Genomic DNA, 18,966 nt, shown 5'->3' with positions numbered 1-18,966 from the left:
TTTCGGCGAAACTCTAAAATAGGCAAAAAAAAACAACAATTTGGGTTGGGCCTCCAGCGGTTAGTAGGTTAGTCCAAAAAATGATATAGAAGTGTAAAATAAAGCCCATTAACATACAAAACAGATAATATAATAGCATGGAGCAATCAAAAATTATAGATATGTTGGAGACTTATCAAGCATCCCCAAGCTTAATTCCTGCTCGTCCTCGAGTAGGTGAATGATAAAAAAAGAATTTTTGATGTGGAATGCTTTCTAATATATTTCTCAATATAATTTTTCTTTATTGTGGCATGAATGTTTAGATCCGAAGGATTCAATATAAAAGTTTAATATTGACATAAAAATAATAATACTTCAAGCATACTAACTAAGCAATTATGTCTTCTCAAAATAACATGGCCAAAGGAAGTTATCCCTACAAAATCATATGGTCTGGCTATGCTCCATCTTCACCACACAAAATATTTAAATCATGCACAACCCCAATGACAAGCCAAGCAATTGTTTCATACTTTTGATGTTCTCAAGCTTTTTCAATGTTCACACAATAAATGAGCGTGAGCCATGGATATAGCACTATAGGGTGGAATAGAATGGTGGTTGTGGAGAAGACAAAAAGAGAGAAGATAGTCTCACATCAACTAGGCGTATCAACGGTCTATGGAGATGCCCATCAATAGATATCGATGTGAGTGAGTAGGGATTGCCATGCAACGGATGCACTAGAGCTATAAGTATATGAAAGCTCAACAAAAGAAACTAAGTGGGTGTGCATCCAACTCGCTTGCTCATGAAGACCTAGGGCATTTTAAGGAAGCCCATCATTGGAATATACAAGCCAAGTTCTATAATGAAAATTTCCCACTAGTATATGAAAGTGATATCATAGGAGACTCTCTATCATGAAGATCATGGTGCTACTTTGAAGCACACGTGTGGAAAAAGGATAGTAGCACTGGCCCTTCTCTCTTTTTCTCTCATTTTTTTATTTGGGCCTTCTTTTTTTCATCCGGAGTCTCATCCCGACTTGTGGGGGAATCATAGTCTCCATCATCCTTTCCTCACTTGGGACAATGCTCTAATAATGATGGTCATCACTCTTTATTTACTTGCAACTCAAGAATTACAACTCAATACTTAGAACAAAATATGACTCTATGTGAATGCCTCCGGTGTTGTACCGGGATGTGCAATGATGCATGAGTGACATGTATGAAGAATTATGAACGGTGGCTTTGCCAACAATGTCAACTACATGATCATGCAAGCAATATGACAATGATGAAGCGCGTCATAATAACGGAACGATGGAAAGTTGCATGGCAATATATCTCGGAATGGCTATGGAAATGCCATAATAGGTAGGTATGGTGGCTGTTTTGAGGAAGGTATATGGTGGGTTTATGGTACCGGTGAAAGTTGTGCGATACTAGAGAGGCTAGCAATGGTGGAAGGGTGAGAGTGCGTATAATCCACGGACTCAAAAATTAGTCATAAAGAACTCACATACTTATTGCAAAAATCTATTAGTTATCGAAACAAAGTATTACACGCATGCTCCTAGGGGGATAGATTGGTAGGAAAAGACCATCGCTTGTCCCCAACCGCCACTCATAAGGAAGACAATCTTTAACTAATAATAAAGCAAACTGGGTTTCTTTCGTTCGTCATGGCATTTTTCAGAAAAGTCCCGCTATTTCAGAGAATTCAACCCGTTGTCATGTGTTAAGTTAAAACGATGTTATTTTCATATTTTATACAAAAGTCCCTGTCTTTTCTTGAAATCAACCCGCCGTCCGGATTTAAGTCACACCCGAACCATTATTTTACATTTTTCGAAACCCCCCTGATGTTTTAGGTAATTCATCTATGGATCATATTTAAGTCAAACAAATGCCTTTTAAAATCATCCATATCTTTTAAACCGTAACTCCGATATGAACATGTTATATATGAAATTTGATTAGAAAAATATGTAGAATATGAATATGAGATTATTTTTACCTGTTAAGTATTTTTAAATATTATTTTGGAATATATTTGAGTCAAACCAAATGATTTTCTAAATTATTTGTATCTTTTAAACCATAACTTCGATTTTAACATATTATATATGAAATTTTATTAGAAAAATATGTGGAATCTAAATATGATGTTAATTTTACATGTTAAATATTTTTAAAATATTGTTATGGAAGCAAACTTATAATTTATAGCGCAAGATTCGTTTTTTATACTGATGGCGATCCGGATTGCAAATAAACACCCCATTATAACCATGTCCAGAAAAGAAAACATCGATAACTACACATGCATACCTTTGAAAAATGTCGCAGGGGAAAACAATAGATTTCTCATTGCGAGAGTGAGACAAAGCGAGCGAGAGAGAGAGAGAGAGAGAGAGAGGAAGGAGAGAGAGAGATGAAGGAGAGAGGGAGAGAGAGACACCTTAGGATTAACCATATTCAACACACATTTTTTCTTGTTTTGTGTGAACACCGAGGCCATCGCCGGCGAGGGTGAGAAGGAGGATAAGCGGCAACACAAATATGATTCCTCGCAAAAATAAAGGAGATGGGCCTATTGTGGTCTTGAGTGATGGTTGTTGAGTTAAGAGCATGTGTTATGTTTTCTCTCCCGTTGCAATGCACGGGCTCTTTTGCTAGTCAATAAATAAATCATGCTCCGACTTCAACACATAACGGTTCACCATACGTGCATGCTACGGGAATAAAAAACTTCAACACAAGTATTTCTCAAATTCACAAGTACTCAACTAGCATGACTCTAATATCACCATCTCCATATCTCAAAACAATTATCAAGTATCAGACTTCTCATAGTATTCAATGCACTTCTATGAATGTTTTTATATTATTCCTAAAAGAAAATTTCTATGTTGTTCTAAAGGACTCTCAAAATAATATAACTGAAGCATGAGAGATCAATTATTTCTATAAAATAAAACCACCGCCGTGCTCTAAAAGATATAAGTGAAGAACTAGAGCAAAAACTATATAGCTCAAAAGATATAAGTGAAGCACATAGAGTATTCTAATAAATTTCAAATCATGTGAGTCTCTCTCAAAATGTGTGTACAGCAAGGATGATTGTGGTAAACTAAAAGCAATGAATCAAATCATACAAGACGCTCCAACACATATCATGTGGTGAATAAAAATATAGCTCCAAGTAAAGTTACCGATGGACGAAGACGAAAGAGGGGATGCCTTCCGGGGCATCCCCAAGCTTAGGCTTTTTGGTGTCCTTGATTTTTACCTTGGGGTGCCATGGGCATCACCAAGCTTTGGCTCTTGCCACTCCTTGTTCCATAATCCATCAAATCTTTACCCAAAACTTGAAAACTTCACAACACAAAACTTAAATAGAAAATCTCGTGAGCTCCGTTAGCGAAAGAAAACAAAACACCACTTCAAGGTACTATAATGAACTCAATCTTGATTTATATTGGTGTTACCTACTATATTACAACTTCTCTGTGGTTTATAAACTCTTTTACTAGCCATAGATTCATCAAAATAAGCAAACAACACACGAAAAACAGAATCTATCAAAAACAGAACAGTTTGTGGTAATCTGTAGATAACGCCAAATTATGGAACCCCAAAAATTCTAAAATAAATTTCTGGACGTGAGGAATTTATTTATTAATCATCTCCAAAACGAATTAACTAAATAGCACTCTCCAAATAAAAATGGCAGCAATTCTTGTAAGCGCTAAAGTTTCTATTTTTTATAGCAAGATCAACAAGACTTTCCCCAAGTCTTCCCAACGGTTCTACTTGGCACAAACACTAATTAAACACAAAAAACACAACCAAAATAGAGGCTAGATAAATTATTTATTACTAAACAGGAGCAAAAAGCAAGGAATAAAAATAAAATTGGGTTGCCTCCCAACAAGCTCTATCGTTTAACGCCCCTAGCTAGGCATAAAAGCGAAGATAGATCTAGATATTGCCATAATAATAGGATAGATCATGAAAACTCATTTCATATTCTCTATGTTCAGCAGCAAGTTTTCTTTGAGGCAAGAAAAAGTAATCAAAAGGGCTAAATTTAATGGGACAGAAGTCCCCAAGATCAATTTTGGGAGCTATAGGTTCCTCCTTTGGCCCTTCATATTGCACAACCAATTCATCATTATAAGCATTCTTTTGACAAAACCTCGTAAGCCTATACTCGAGAGAATATCCTAGCTCATTATTTCGAATAGAAAAATCATTATTAAGTTTGGAAATTCTATCAACTAGAACATTGGTAGGAACCTTTTTTCTAAGGTTCTCATTAAAAGCAACAAAGTCTAGAGATTTAAAGCGCATTATTTCCTCTTGATCAAAGAGGACTGTCTCTATGAGAGGACGGCCATCGTCCACCCTATAGTGTGCAAAGATTTCTTTGGACTCTTTTATTATAAATCTGAAACCATGAGCAAAAAATATAGTAGTGGCACGCTTAACAGAAGAATGCTTAATATTAGAAAATTCTAGGAAAATCCTTTGTATGCAAGGATGCATGTGCATAAATGGCCTTTCAAGTTCAACTAGAAGCATGGCGATAGCGTCCGCAAGACTACTAGTTCTATGAAGAATAGAACTACCCATAAAAGGCAAAGCACTAGCACAGGTAAAGAAATCTTGGATAACTCCTTTTCCAATAATATTACCATACTGATTCAGAATTTTTTGTATGTAAGATAGGGGGTTCTTCAGCAAGAGCATCAGAATTTTCCATGTTATTATTATTGTCCATATCCACAATAATTTCCCCAATTTCAGACATAACGGTAGAAAGTGCGAGGAGCAAAAGAAAGAGGGAGGCGAACAGAAAAGAGAGGGCGAATAAAACGGCAAGGGTGATGTGGGGGAGAGGAAAAAGAGAGGCAAATGGAAAATAATGTAATGCAAGGGATAAGAGTTTGTGATGGGTACTTGGTATGTCTTGACTTGTGAGTAGACTCCCCGAAAACGGCACTAGAAATGGCTCGTTGTCGGGAGTCAAATATTGACTTAACTTGGCGCGAATCTCCCCGGCAACGGCGCCAGAAATCCTTCTTGCTACCTCTTGAGCACTGCATTGGTTTTCCCTTGAAGAGGAAAGGGTGATGCAGTAAAGTAGCGTAAGTATTTCCTTCAAATTTTGAGAACCAAGGTATCAATCCAGTAGGAGATCACACTCGAGTCCCACGCACCTACACAAACAAATAAGAACCTCGCAACCAACGCGATAAAGGGGTTGTCAATCCCTTCACGGTCACTTACGAGAATGAGATCTGATAGGTATGATAATATAATATTTTTGGTATCTTTATGATAAAGAGAAATAAAGATGCAAAGTAAAATAAACGGCAATAGAAATAACTAAGTGTTGGAAGATTAATATGATGGAAGATAGACCCGGGGGCCATATGTTTCACTAGTTGCTTCTCTCAAGAGCATAAGTATTATGGTGGGTAAACGAATTACTGTCGAGCAATCGATAGAATTGAGCATAGTTATGAGAATATCTAGGTATGATCATGTATATAGGCAACACGTCCGAGACAAGTAGACCAAAACGATTTTGCATCTACTACTAGTACTGCACACATCGACCGCTATCCAGCATGCATCTAGAGTATTAAGTTCATAAGAACAGAGTAACACCTTAAGCAAGATGACATGATGTAGAGGGATAAACTCATGCAATATGATATAAACCCCATCTTTTTATCCTCAATGGCAACAATACAATACGTGTATTTTCCCTTTCTGTCACTGGGATCGAGCACCGCAAGATTGAACCCAAAGCTAAGCACTTCTCCCATTGCAAGAAAGATCAATCTAGTAGGCCAAACAAACTGATAATTGGAAGAGAATTGCAAAGATAAACTAATCATACATAAAAGAATTCAGAGGAGAATCAAATATTGTTCATAGATAAACTTTATCATAAACCCACAATTCATCGGATCTCGACAAACACACCACAAAACAAGATTACGTCGAATAGATCTCCAAGAAGATCGAGGAGAACTTTGTATTGAGATCCAAAGAGAGAGAAGAAGCCATCTAGCTAATAACTATGGACCTGAAGGTCTAAAGTAAACTAGTCACACATCACCGGAGAGGCCATGGAGTTGATGTAGAGGCCCTCCGTGATCAATGCCCCCTCCGGCAGAGCTCTGGAAAAGGCCCCAAGATGGGATCTCTCGGGTACAGAAGGTTGCGGCGATGGAATTAGGTTTTCGTGGTGCTCTTGGATGTTTGGTGGGGGTACGTGGATATATATAGGAGGAAGAAGTAGGTCGGTGGACCAACAAGGGGCCCACGAGGGTGGAGGGCGTGCCCAACGGGGGTAGGCGCACCCCCCCTACCTCGTGGCCTCCTCGATTGTTTCTTGACGCCCACTCTAAGTCTCCTGGATCACATTCATTGAGAAAATCACGTTCCCGAAGGTTTCATTCCGTTTGGACTCCGTTTGATATTCCTTTTGGGCGAAACTCTAAAATAGGCAAAGAAATAGCAATTTGGGCTGGGCCTCCGATTAGTAGGTTAGTCCCAAAAATGATATAAAAGTGTAAAATAAAGGCCATTAACATCCAAAACAGATAACATAATAGCATGGAGCAATCAAAAATTATAGATACGTTGGAGACGTATCAGCTGCCAACGTGCCCCTCTTGCTTTATTGGGGACGGCAAAGAAGCTCATCCCAGCTGTCATTGCCTCACCTGGCTCCGATGCACGTCCAAGATGAGGAGGCGTTGTAGCACCACGTTAGCTGGCTGCTGGGCTGGAGCAGTGGTGGAGCCTTCACAAAGATCTGCATGCCACAACGCAGGTGCTTGCTGAGTTGGTGTAGAGGCCGCGCGCTGCCACACAGATGCCTGTCCAGCTGGTCGAGCTGGCAGCTGCATGGGAGCGGCGGTGGAGTCTTGGCTGGCGTGGGCCTGGCTGCGGCCCCGCAGACGTCCTCGGCAAGGGTCTTGCCGAGGGCCCGGCAAGGGTCCTGCTGCATAACCGTGGTCGTCCACGGCAAGGATCTTGTTGGGGTTATCGTGGATTTCCTTAGCAAGGATCTCACCAAGGATCGTCGTCTTCTGGTTCTCATCTGATCTGGTGTATTTATGATCTGTACAAAGATCTACATGCCACCACGGAGGTGCCTCCCGAGCCTTGGTTCTAGTGTGGTCGATGGCGTCGGAAACCCTTGGGCTCAAGGGTGGCGCGCTCTACTAGCATCAGGCAAGTTGCCCCGGCAAGGATCTTGCCAGGGCCGCGGAAACCACCTCGGCAAGAGTCTTGCCGGGGGAGTCCACCTCGCCATCTTGCTCTCTTTGCGCCCCTGGTCTTGGCGTTGCTCTTGCTATCTTGTGCTCCGGCATCCCTCCTCTGCTCTGCTTAGTGCGGCCGTGGGTGTGGCGCTGACTGCCCGCGCACAAGTAATGGGGTGCAAAAGGAGAGCCCCTACTTTTGTACACCGGCACTCGTCTATGTCACTATTACTATGTAATAGTTACCTCTATTTAGAATGTCATTCTCGTCTGTTTCATGAGAGTCTGAGCGCTGCAGATGGGTGCGTTTTGGTGGTGTAGCAAAACTTCTTATGAAATATCATGTCTTGCTGTTTATGTCAGCAGTAGTCACTAGCCAGTGTTTGAATGTTGTATATATCTTTGTTTCGAACATTTTATTATCTCGAACTGCTCATGGGCTAAATGAGGGCATCACCATTCTCAAGTGTTCAGAGTATATCTCCTTTTTTCAAGTTATAATTTGAGATCAGTGTCTTATCGATGATGTATACTTGTTTGGGCCCGTGAGGTGTCGTTGGATATGGGCCGAGTAGTAAGGCAATGCTAAACATGTCAATTATGACTCTCACACCCGGCTCTCAAAAGATCCTCAAAAAAGGTCGGGCTCTCAAAAATGAAGAATTGGGACTCTTAGGCCGACACATGGGCACCACCGGTGTTTTCGTGCGCTTGCGCCCTGAGAGCATATTGGCGTGTGTTCAAAATTCATGCTACCTTTTCATCCCCAATCTCCTGCCCCTTCCTCACTTCTGGAATCTTGATTCCTACTCCAGTTCCCCCAAATCCCCCTCCTGTACTCCCTGTACTCAAGCGCACTATCATGTCGCCGATGAACGCGGATCTTCGAGCCGTAGATCCTGAGGTATGTCCTGCCTTCAGGCGCTGTGTGCTGTCGCTCAACAGTGGCATGGCAGCGCTTGACGACCAGTTTGCCGGCAAAGTGCTGATGGTAACCATCAATGGTGACCGGCCGCCCGTCTCGCCAGACGACCTTGTCAAAGCTCTTGGCATTGCGCACGACATCCAAATAAGTGACTTTCTTGTCGAAGTTTGTCCGCCACTGGCTGATTTCTTCGTCAGGTTCCGGACAACTTTCGACTGCGGTCATGTGTTCGAATCTTCCCGGCGTTTGTTCTGCGACGGCATGTTGGTGAGCTTTGATCGGTGGCACCCAGGATGGGGCTCGGTGCCCTCTGAGCTTGAGTTTTTAACAAAGATTACCTTCCACGGCATGCCTCGACATGCTTGGAATAGCGAGTCCATGAATGAGCTTATCAACAACCTTGGAGGTGAGCTCGTAAGTATGTTTTTTTCCTGCAGATAGCTGGGCTCTGACGGTTATGGCATGGATGAAGAAGCCGTCCACCAAGGCCGCCGCAGACCACATTAGGGATGTACGTGTATCGAGTGTTCGTGCATGTCTAAGAAGTGGTCAATCCATCAATCGAAGTCCCGCCGCCGCCGCTGGTGCCCGGGTCCATCGACGATGTCCATTACAGGAGCCAACGTCTGACTTTCCCCGTGTTGCTCGGAACGATGGATAGCACAGGGCCTACTCCATCGTGCGGTGGAGGCCACTGCTTCTTTGGGAGAAGAGGCAGGGCTCGCTGCCTAGATGTGCTCTAATTTGAGGTAATAACTGAATCTTGTCAGATACTCCCTCCGTCCGAAAATACTTGTCATCAAAATGGACAAAAGGGGTGTATCTAGAACTAAAATACATCTAGATACATCCCCTTTTATTCATTTTGATGATAAGTATTTCCGGACGGAGGGGGTACTAGTTCAAACCGAGCTATGGGTGTGAAGCACTGATGTGCGAGTACATTTGATTGTGACATGTTCTTTTTTTTACTTTTTTTAGAAAGGGTTGTATGTTAACTTAATGTTTTAGCAGAACTTATATGTTGTGTTGTATGTCTGTTTTCTTTGCATGACATTCAAGATATTTCCCCGTCATTGATAAAGAAAATGAACCGTTATGTACGAGTTCGTTGGTTTCAACATAGCCCTACCCATAGCGATCCACTGCTTCCACCCTGATTGTGCCGCCTGCGTGAAATTTTTGTAGGCAAGTTCAGTGTGCTATGATGTTCTATATGATTGTGTCAACTATATAAGTTTTTACTGAGCATCAGCAATGCATATGGCTGAAAGATGTATTTATGAGCATTGACCGATGGGTCTCTCTCTCTCTCACACACACACGCACAAGTGGGACCCATTGAATTATTTCTTCGCTCATGACAGCTTTTAATTAGGTTCCATTGTACTTAACTTTTTTCCTAAGTTATTAATTGAGCTCAGTGACTTCAACAAGTTGTACAGAAGCCTTGTTTGGGCCTTTCCAGTGTCGCTAAATGTGGGCTGAGTAGCCATGTAAGTTTGTACTGTACTACACATGCCTTTTTTTTCAACATCAGCAATCCAACTGGGCCGACAGTTGTACACAATATCCGGGTCAACTTGTTATTCTCTGCCCCGCTAGGATGCAAATCTTTCCTAGGAGGGATGCATTAGGCTTGACAAGAAAATGAGCTTTAAGAAATAATAAATGGGATATAATTATAAAAATTGGGCAGTAACTATAAAAAAATGCACCAAACACATAATTAGTTAAAATATATTATTTTTGGAATTTGAAAATTTTAATTTCATTACTTGTTGCGCGCAATATTTCGTTGGATTTTTACGTAATACAAATTTATTTTGAAATTATATTTAATCTGACTAGAAATATTGGGATAAAAATATTTCGGATCCCATCAAAATGTGGGAAATTTTATTGAATTCTGTTTTGAGCGGTTGGTTGAAATTATTAATCGTTGTCCTAGCTAGAAAATGGGTTGTACTTTTAACAACCTATAAATGGGCTGCAGTAAATTCCATTAGAATTCAAAAATGGGTTGTACATTCATACAAATCGCAAATGGGCTATATGTTCTTTGCCACACACTTGTGGGACTACTAAGTTGACGCGTCCCGTAAAAAAACGAAAACTAAGTTGATGCTTATGTAAGGCTTTGTCAACTTATAGTCAACACACAGTTCTAGCAGCAGTGGCTGTTGGATGTCCATCCAACGAATGTCGTGCTTCTTCTTCAATCTCGGATAATCTTGCTTCAGCCGCCCAAAAAATGATTCCTCTCCCTGACATCTGGGGCGCACCGTTTCGGAGGCTGACCTGTGGGCCTACTAAGTTGATGCATACCAAGGGCTTTGTCAACTTAGTCAATATAAATGATTCTAGCTGCAGTGACCGTACGATGTCCATCCAACGGCCGTCGTGCTTCTTCAACCTCTGGTCTTCTTGCTCCAGCCGCCCAAACCAGCGCCGGTCGTGCCGCCTTCTCCTGCCTCCCATGTCTGGCTGTGCTGCCACCGCTGGCCATGCCATCCCTCTATAATCACCCACACCTCTTGTTATTCTTCGGTGACGACAGCCTCACACCGCAGCCGAAGCAGTCAACCCACGTACTCCCCTCCATGTGGGCATCCACTGCCGTGTCTTCCCCACCTCCATGTTGTTCCCTTCCTAGGCCTCGCCATCGTCCATCACCTTGGTGCTCTCGGCGCGGCGTGGTCAACATGGTCATCGGAGGACAGCCATCGGAAGATGACTTTAGGTCGTGAGGCTGACAGCTGGAACCACCAGCTAAATCATTGAACACCAGGAAGTGCCTCCTTATTACTCGCAAAATAAAAATGATTCCCCCCCTGACAGCTGGGACTGAGCAGCTATATCTTCGCACGCAAGGAAGTGCGTTCTTATCATCCCTGACCGTTGGGATCCACCTAGTCAAAGTGTACGTAGCGTTGTCTGTCTGGTCGCGAACATGTACGTACATACTAGTCGATCGGTCTCTCTGCAAGTATGAATCGTGGCCGAGTAAGTAGCGGCATGTGTCATTGTAGAGCACCCGACATAGCAGTTCACACAGTCCTCTCTAAGTCCTGTACACATGGTACAACCACATGACAAAAAATAGGGCCACATACGTACATACGGGCGGGGTCTCGAGCACGTACTCGCGCATATAAATATGGATGGCCAAGGCTTGTGTACATGGAGAGGCCACGGATGGCAGCAATGACGTCTTGTTCATCGGGCAGCGAACCAGCTGGGTCGGAATGGAGAAACAGTGTCCTTTTCTTTGGGAGGCAACCGACTGGGTCAGAATGCGTCGTGTTCATCGTGAGCCAACCGGCTTAGATGGAACAACTGATCGAAATGAGGCCAGTCATACCGCAGAATGGAGGAAACGGACTTGTGTTGGAGCGCTACGGTCGAAACGAGGCCTGGCGTACCGCAAAACAGAGGAAATGAACTTGTGTTGGAGTGCTACGGTCGAAACGGAGGTCCTGTTCATCGGGAGGGGTGTGGCGTACCGCAAAACGGGACTCCACGGGCTATTGTTCATCTCCAATGGTGACTGCCTCCACAGGCTACTATTCATCCACCGTCGACCTCCTCCAGCCTCCACCTGCGACTGTTCATCCACGGGCTCCTGTTCATCCAGTCTCCACTGCTCCTCCACCGACTACTATTCAACCAGCCCTCTCCAGGGGGTCCTGTTCAACCACCCCTTCACGGGCTACTGTTCAACCAGCCCTCCACGGGGTCCTATTCATCCAGCCCATCACGGGGTCCAGTTCATCCACCCCCAACCGGCTCGATCGATCGGGGTCCTGTTCATCCAGTGGCAACACCATGGGGTCCTATTCATCCACCCCCACCGGGAACTATTCATCCAAACCCCCAAACAACGCTCACTGTTCATCAAGGGAAGGAGGCAACATGGTTCGATCGGCTTCAGTTAGCAGCAGTAGCGAGGGAATCGCTCGATCACGTTCAGTTAACAGCCAGATCGATCAATTGCTCGGGTTCAGTAACGCGTAGCCTGCAGTGTAATCGCTCGGGTTCAATAGGCAAACGCCTCGCTCGGGTTCAGTTAGAGCCCAATGCCTCGCACCCATGCGCGTGTACGAGAGAAACGCGCATCGCGTGGCCCCCGACCACCCACCGTAACCGGGAACTCCCTGTTATTTTCCTCGCCCTCGCTTCTACCACGGTTTTTTTCCATCATGGACGGTCCAAAGAATGTCATGCAACTGCGTCTCCAAGCCGCCTAGGATGAAAAGCCCATTTTCTGACATGATTTTTTGTCATAGAAGTAGGAGCCCACCACATCTATGATGATACCGGGTTTTGTCATAGTTATCGTCATAGAAGTGTCATAAGCATGATATAATTTTTTTTCCGTTCGGCCCAAAATGTCACGGATGTGTCTTTTTATTGTAGTGAATGGAGGGGCGCCTTTATATGAGTGCAAACTGCATTGCATTCACATCATGCCGCCTCTTTTCCCGGTCCTCCTCCCACTACTTCCCTCATGCATTCACAATGCTAATTGAAGGAGGATGCATCATTGGCCGTTCAACATTTCAGGAACCGCTACCTTCTCCCTCGTCTGCATTAAAGCCATATCGAGAACTGCGCCGCCTGCTGTCAAATCGAATAGTACTGCGTCGCCTGCTGCACGCCCGACTGAACATGCCTCCTTGCCTCCATCAAATGCCTCTGTTAAACTCGCATGCAAACCGGGAAACCTACTCTGGCCACACATCCGTTCATGAGCGGGCTGGAATTAAATGCAACGTCGGCCGAGCTCCTCCCGTCCGCCCTCAATTTAAATGAGGCCAGACGGCGGCCAAGCTCCTACCGTTTGCACTCTATTTAAATGAGGCCAGACATACAAGGGGCAAGAATCGCACACCTCCGCCGCTCCCCCGTCTCCTCCTTCACCATTTTCTCCACTCTTTCGATGGCTTCCGAGGAGCCGTTCTCCGGCATACTATCCGGCTGGGTGGCCCGCCGAGCCCTCCGGATATGGGTGAGGCCGCTCGGTGCTTCACCAACCTCGCTCGGCCCGACGGAGCCAGTTGCAGCCCCAAGCCGGCGCGTGGTTCAACAACTCACCGCTCCAGTTCAGCTAGAGGACGAGTGGCGGGTTGCTCCATGTCGGCATGGCGGCATGGGCGTCATTGCTGCCGCCTCGTACCGTGCCACTAGTGTCTGTGGTGGCTGCGCCTCCTGTGCTCGCGACAGCACCATGCATGTAGAGACAGAAGCCGGGTGCGTGGAGAGCAACGAGTCGGTGGCCAGCTTCTCCGTGCCCGCCGCCATCATCGAGGAGAAGTAAAACATGGGAGGCCACCGCCACTTGGGTCCCATGAAGGCCACCGTCGAGGCGATGACTGTGTATTCAGGTGGTTACTTTGCTGCTTCGTCTCTTTCGAGGACCTTCGTCGACCCCGCAAGTGTCTGTCGGACATGAGGAAGACAAGGGGATCCATGGGCGGCCATTTAGATTAGGTACTGTATTAATTATACCATGAGAGCCGGATTAACACCGCTTAGTTCATATAAATGTAATGAAATCCATCATGTTTATATGAAGATCCGACTTTTTATACGAAATCCTTCATGCTTATATTAAATCAGTCCATGTTTGCACGAATTTCCTCTGTTTGGTTAGAGTTGTGAAAATGTATGCCGCTGGTGTTTGATGTCGTCCTCCGTGGAAGGAAGCGGGAGGAAATTTGACGGCTGCCGTTGGAGATGCTCTTATGCTAGAAATAATAGAGTCACATCCAATTCATTTGAGTTAATTGCGTGTATGATTCTCCGTCTATAAAAAGTTAATTGCATGTAAAATGTACACGTGACTTGCAGGGTGGCTACAGCTCCGTACAAAAAGTTAGAAAGAAACAAGTCCATTCTTAATCTTGTATTCTAAGTACTCTGTGGGTTCCACTCGCAGTACGGTAATGAAAGAAGTATATATTAAATAGTATATAATATAAAAATCTAAAGTTAAATACAGAATTCAAACTCAGGTCATCGCGTTGCGAGCATCCGGCGCTAATCAGTCCAACACATTTTCATTGTGGACCATGCTGGAGATATATCTCCATGTCTACTCTTATACTCCCCCCGTTCCTAAATATTTGTCTTTTTCAGATTTCAAATGGACTACCACATACGGAAGTGCATGTAGACATATTTTAGAGTGTAGATTCACTCATTTTCCTCCGTATGTAGTCACTATTTGAAATCTCTAAAAAGATAAATATTTAGGAACAGAGGGAGTAGAAAACAGGGTTGGTGATGACGGTATGCGTGCCATCCTGCAATATAGGCTGTTGGATTTATATCTAACAGATAGGAAGGAAACTATGGCAATTTTGCAAAAAGATACCCACACCCCTCTCCATGTTTGCAAATAAGGCCTTCCCTCGTTCATCCTTTTATCTCACAAGATAAACTACTCATACAAATGCATCTTGATGTTCCATGCAACGCACGGGCATCTAGCTAGTTTCTTTTAAAATAGTTACTGTGATAATTGGGTTGAAGTGATATATTTTATGTCTGCCCCAAATGATTTCAGATTCACTAGTAGTAACAAAGAAAAGGTTGCCTTGTTAATAAATAGAAAATAGGGTGAAAACTATCACATCAGGCCGGTAAAAACAAGGCACGTTGGGTTCAGCGTCATCGTCACTACAACTATGCGCGTGCGAGAAGTCTACATATCGAGGGGGCTACGGAGAGAAAGACGTATCGAGTGTGTCTGATCGAGGCACAGAGACACAATATTTGAGAGAGAAACCAATTGATAGATTAAGATAAGATCGAGTTGTCACCCTTCTGCTGTCATTGCTGGGGGGAGCAAGGAGGTAGAGAAAGACGTATCGAGAGTGTGCGCGGTAGGCACAGAGGCACAACCAGCGAGTGTGTGTGTATGTGTGATATGTCTCCAACGAATCTATAATTTTTTATCGTTCCATGCTATTATATTATCCATCTATGATGTTTTATATGCATTTATATGCTCTTTTATACGATTTTTGGGACTAACCTATTAACCTAGAGCCCAGTGCTAGCTTCTGTTTTTTCCTTTTTTTTGAGTTTTATAGAAAAGCAATACAAAACAGAGTCCAATTGACGTGCCAATTTTTGATGATTTTTTATGGACCAAAAGAAGCCCCCGGAGTAAAAGAGTTAGGCCAGAAGAGTCCCGGGCCGTCCACGAGGATGGGGGGCGTGCCCTACCCCCCCCCCCCCGGCGCACCGCCCTATCTTGTGGACGACTCGGGGACCCCCCTGACTTGTTCCCGACGCCAAAAATTCCTATAAATACAGAAACCTCCAGAAAATAACCTAGATCGGGAGTTCCACCGCCGCAAGCCTCTGTAGCCACCGAAAACCAATCTAGACCCGTTCCGGCACCCTGCCGGAGGGGGGAATCCCTCTCCGGTAGCCATCTTCATCATCCCGACGCTCTCCATGATGAGGAGGGAGTAGTTCACCCTCAGGGCTGAGGGTGTGTACCAGTAGCTATGTGTTTGATCTCTCTCTCTCTCTCTCGTGTTCTTGATTTGGCATGATCTTAATGTATCACGAGCTTTGCTATTATAGTTGGATCTTATGATGTTTCTCCCCCTCTACTCTCGTGTGATGAATTTAGTTTTCCCATTGAAGTTATCTTATTGGATTGAGTCTTTAAGGATTTGAGAACACTTGATGTATGTCTTGCATGTGCTTACCTGTGGTGACAATGGGATATTCACGTGATCCACTTGATGTATGTTTTGGTGATCAACTTGCGAGTTCTGTGACCTTGTGAACTTATGCATAGGGGTTGGCACATGGTTTCATCTTGACTCTCCGGTAGAAACTTTGGCGCACTCTTTGAAGTTCTTTGTGTTGGTTGAATAGAAGAATTTGAGATTGTGTGATGCATATCGTATAATCATACCCACGGATACTGGAAGTGGCATTGGAGTATCTAGGTGACATTAGGGTTTTGGTTGATTTGTGTCTTGAGGTGTTATTCTAGTAGGAACTCTAGGATAGATCAAACAGAAAGAATAGCTTCGTGTTATTTTACTACGGACTCTTGAATAGATCGATCAGAAAGGATAACTTTGAGGTGGTTTCGTACCCTACAATAATCTCTTCATTTGTTCTCTGCTATTAGTGACTTTGGAGTGACTCTTTGTTGCATGTAGAGGGATAGTTATATGATCCAATTATGTTATTATTGTTGAGAGAACTTGCACTAGTGAAAGTATGAACCCTAGGCCTTGTTTCCTAGCATTGCAATACCGTTTTTGCTCACTTTTATCATTAGTTACCTCGATGTTTTTATATCTTCAGATTACAAAAACCTATATCTAACATCCATATTGCACTTGTATCACCATCTCTTTGTCGAACTAGTGCACCTATACAATTTACCATTGTATTGGGTGTGTTGGGGACACAAGAGACTCTTTGCTATTTGGTTGCCGGGTTGTTTGAGAGAGACCATCTTCATCCTACGCCTCCCATGGATTGATAAACCTTAGGTCATCCACTTGAGGGAAATTTGCTATTGTCCTACAAACCTCTCACTTGGAGGACCAACAACGTCTACAAGAAGAAGGTTGTGCAGTAGACATCAAGCTCTTTTCTAGCGCCATTGCCGGGGAGGTTAGCGCTTGAAGGTATATCTTTAGATCTTACAATCGAATCTTTTAGTTTCTTGTTTTATCACTAGTTTAGTCTATAAAAGAAAATTACGAAAATGGAATTAAGGTTGCCTCATATGCTTCATCTTTTTAATGTCTTTCATAAAAATAAGGATTTCGATAATTGTGCCAAAGTGTTAGAAGAAGAATGTATTAAAATGTTTGGCACTAAGTCTATGGATGATGAGCATGATTGCAATGTTGTTAGTAGGAGTTCTTTGAATATCCATGATGCTAATGATATGCAAAGCCACAAGCTTGGGGATGCTATGTTTAATGAAGATGATATTTTTAGTCTCCCAAGTTTTGATGAGCAAATTTGTTATGATGATAGCATGCCTCCTATTTATGATGATTATTGTGATGATACTTATGTTATAAAAGTAGTGATGATTATATTTGCAAAACTTGTCAAGATTATGATTACCCTTTTCCTGAACGTTACTCTTTTAATGTGGAAACAATTTATAGTATTCGTGTTTCTTATGATACTCCCACTATTCCGAATAAGAAGAATTTTGCTTATGTGGAGAGTAGTAAATTTTCTATGCTTGGGGATCATGAAAATAATGCTTTTTGATTGTTATATTGTTTAATTCATTCATGATGCTACTTAAAATTATTATGAGGGAGGAATATATGCTCGTAGGAATTGCAATAATACCAAGTTTCCCCGCTATGTGCTTAAAATCTTGAAGTTATCATTGTTTTACTTTCCTATGCATGTTGATACTTGTTCCCATAAATTGTTTGCTCACAAAGTCCCTATGCATAGGAAGTGGGTTAGAATTAAATGTGCTAGTCATATTCTTCATGATGCTCTCTTTATGTTTCAATTCTTATCTTTTATGTGAGCATCATTGAAATCATCATGCCCGGCTAGGGGTGTTAAACGATAGCGCTTGTTGGGAGGCAACCCAACTTTATTTTTGTTTCTTACTTTTTGTTCCTGTTTAGTAATAAATAATTTATCTAGCCTCTGTTATGATGGTGTTTTTTATGTTTCAATTAGTGTTTTTTCCAAGTAAAGCCTTTAAGATGTTCTTGGGCAATAGTTGTTTGATCTTGCTGTAAAAAATAGAAAGTTTGCGCTCACGAAAATAATTATCGTTTTTTACCAGAGAGCGATAAAATACCCATTCCCATTGCAGTAGATCAATATACAAATTTTCCTGGTTGTCCTAATTTTTCAGAATTTTTTGAGTTACATAAGTATTCAAAAACTCCAGATTGCTACACTATTCTATTCTTGACAGATTCTGTTTTTGACAGATTCTGTTTTCTATGTGTTGTTTGCTTATTTTGATGAATCTATGAGTAGTATCGGAGGGTATGAACCGTAGAGAAGTTGGAATACAATAGTTATTACACCAATATAAATTTAGAATGAGTTCACAATAGTACCTAAGTGGTGATTTATTTTCTTATACTAACGGAGCTTACGAGTTTTCTGTTAAGTTTTGTGTTGTGAAGTTTTCAACTTTTGGGTAAAGATTCAATGGACTATGGAATAAGGAGTGGCAAGAGCCTAAGCTTGGGGATGCCCAAGACACCCCGAGGTAATATTCAAGGACAACCAAGAGCCTAAGCTTGGGGATGCCCCGTATGGCATCCCCTCTTTCATCTTCGTTCATCGGTAACTTTACCAGAGGCTATATTTTTATTCACCACATGATATGTGTTTTGCTTCGAGCATCATTTTAATTTATTTTGTTTTTCTTGCTATTCGAATAATATCCCAAGATATGAAATTCTTAAATGATAGAGAGTCTTCACATAGTTATATAATTATTCAACTACTCATTGATCTTCACTTATATCTTTCGGAGTAGTTTGTCGTTTGCTCTAGTGCTTCACTTATATCTTTTTAGAGCACAGTGGTGATTTTATTTTATAGAAATTGTTGATCTCTCATGATTCACTTATATTTTGAGAGTCTTTAAGAATAGCATGATAATTTGCTTTGGTAATGAAATCAATCCTAATATGATAGGCATCCAAGATGGGTATAATAAAAACTTCCATATAAAGTGCATTGAATACTATGAGAAGTTTGACACTTTATG

Source organism: Triticum aestivum, chromosome 3A, assembly GCF_018294505.1.
Source record: "Triticum aestivum cultivar Chinese Spring chromosome 3A, IWGSC CS RefSeq v2.1, whole genome shotgun sequence".
Classification (NCBI taxonomy): domain Eukaryota; kingdom Viridiplantae; phylum Streptophyta; class Magnoliopsida; order Poales; family Poaceae; genus Triticum; species Triticum aestivum.
This window is presented reverse-complemented; position numbering follows the sequence as displayed.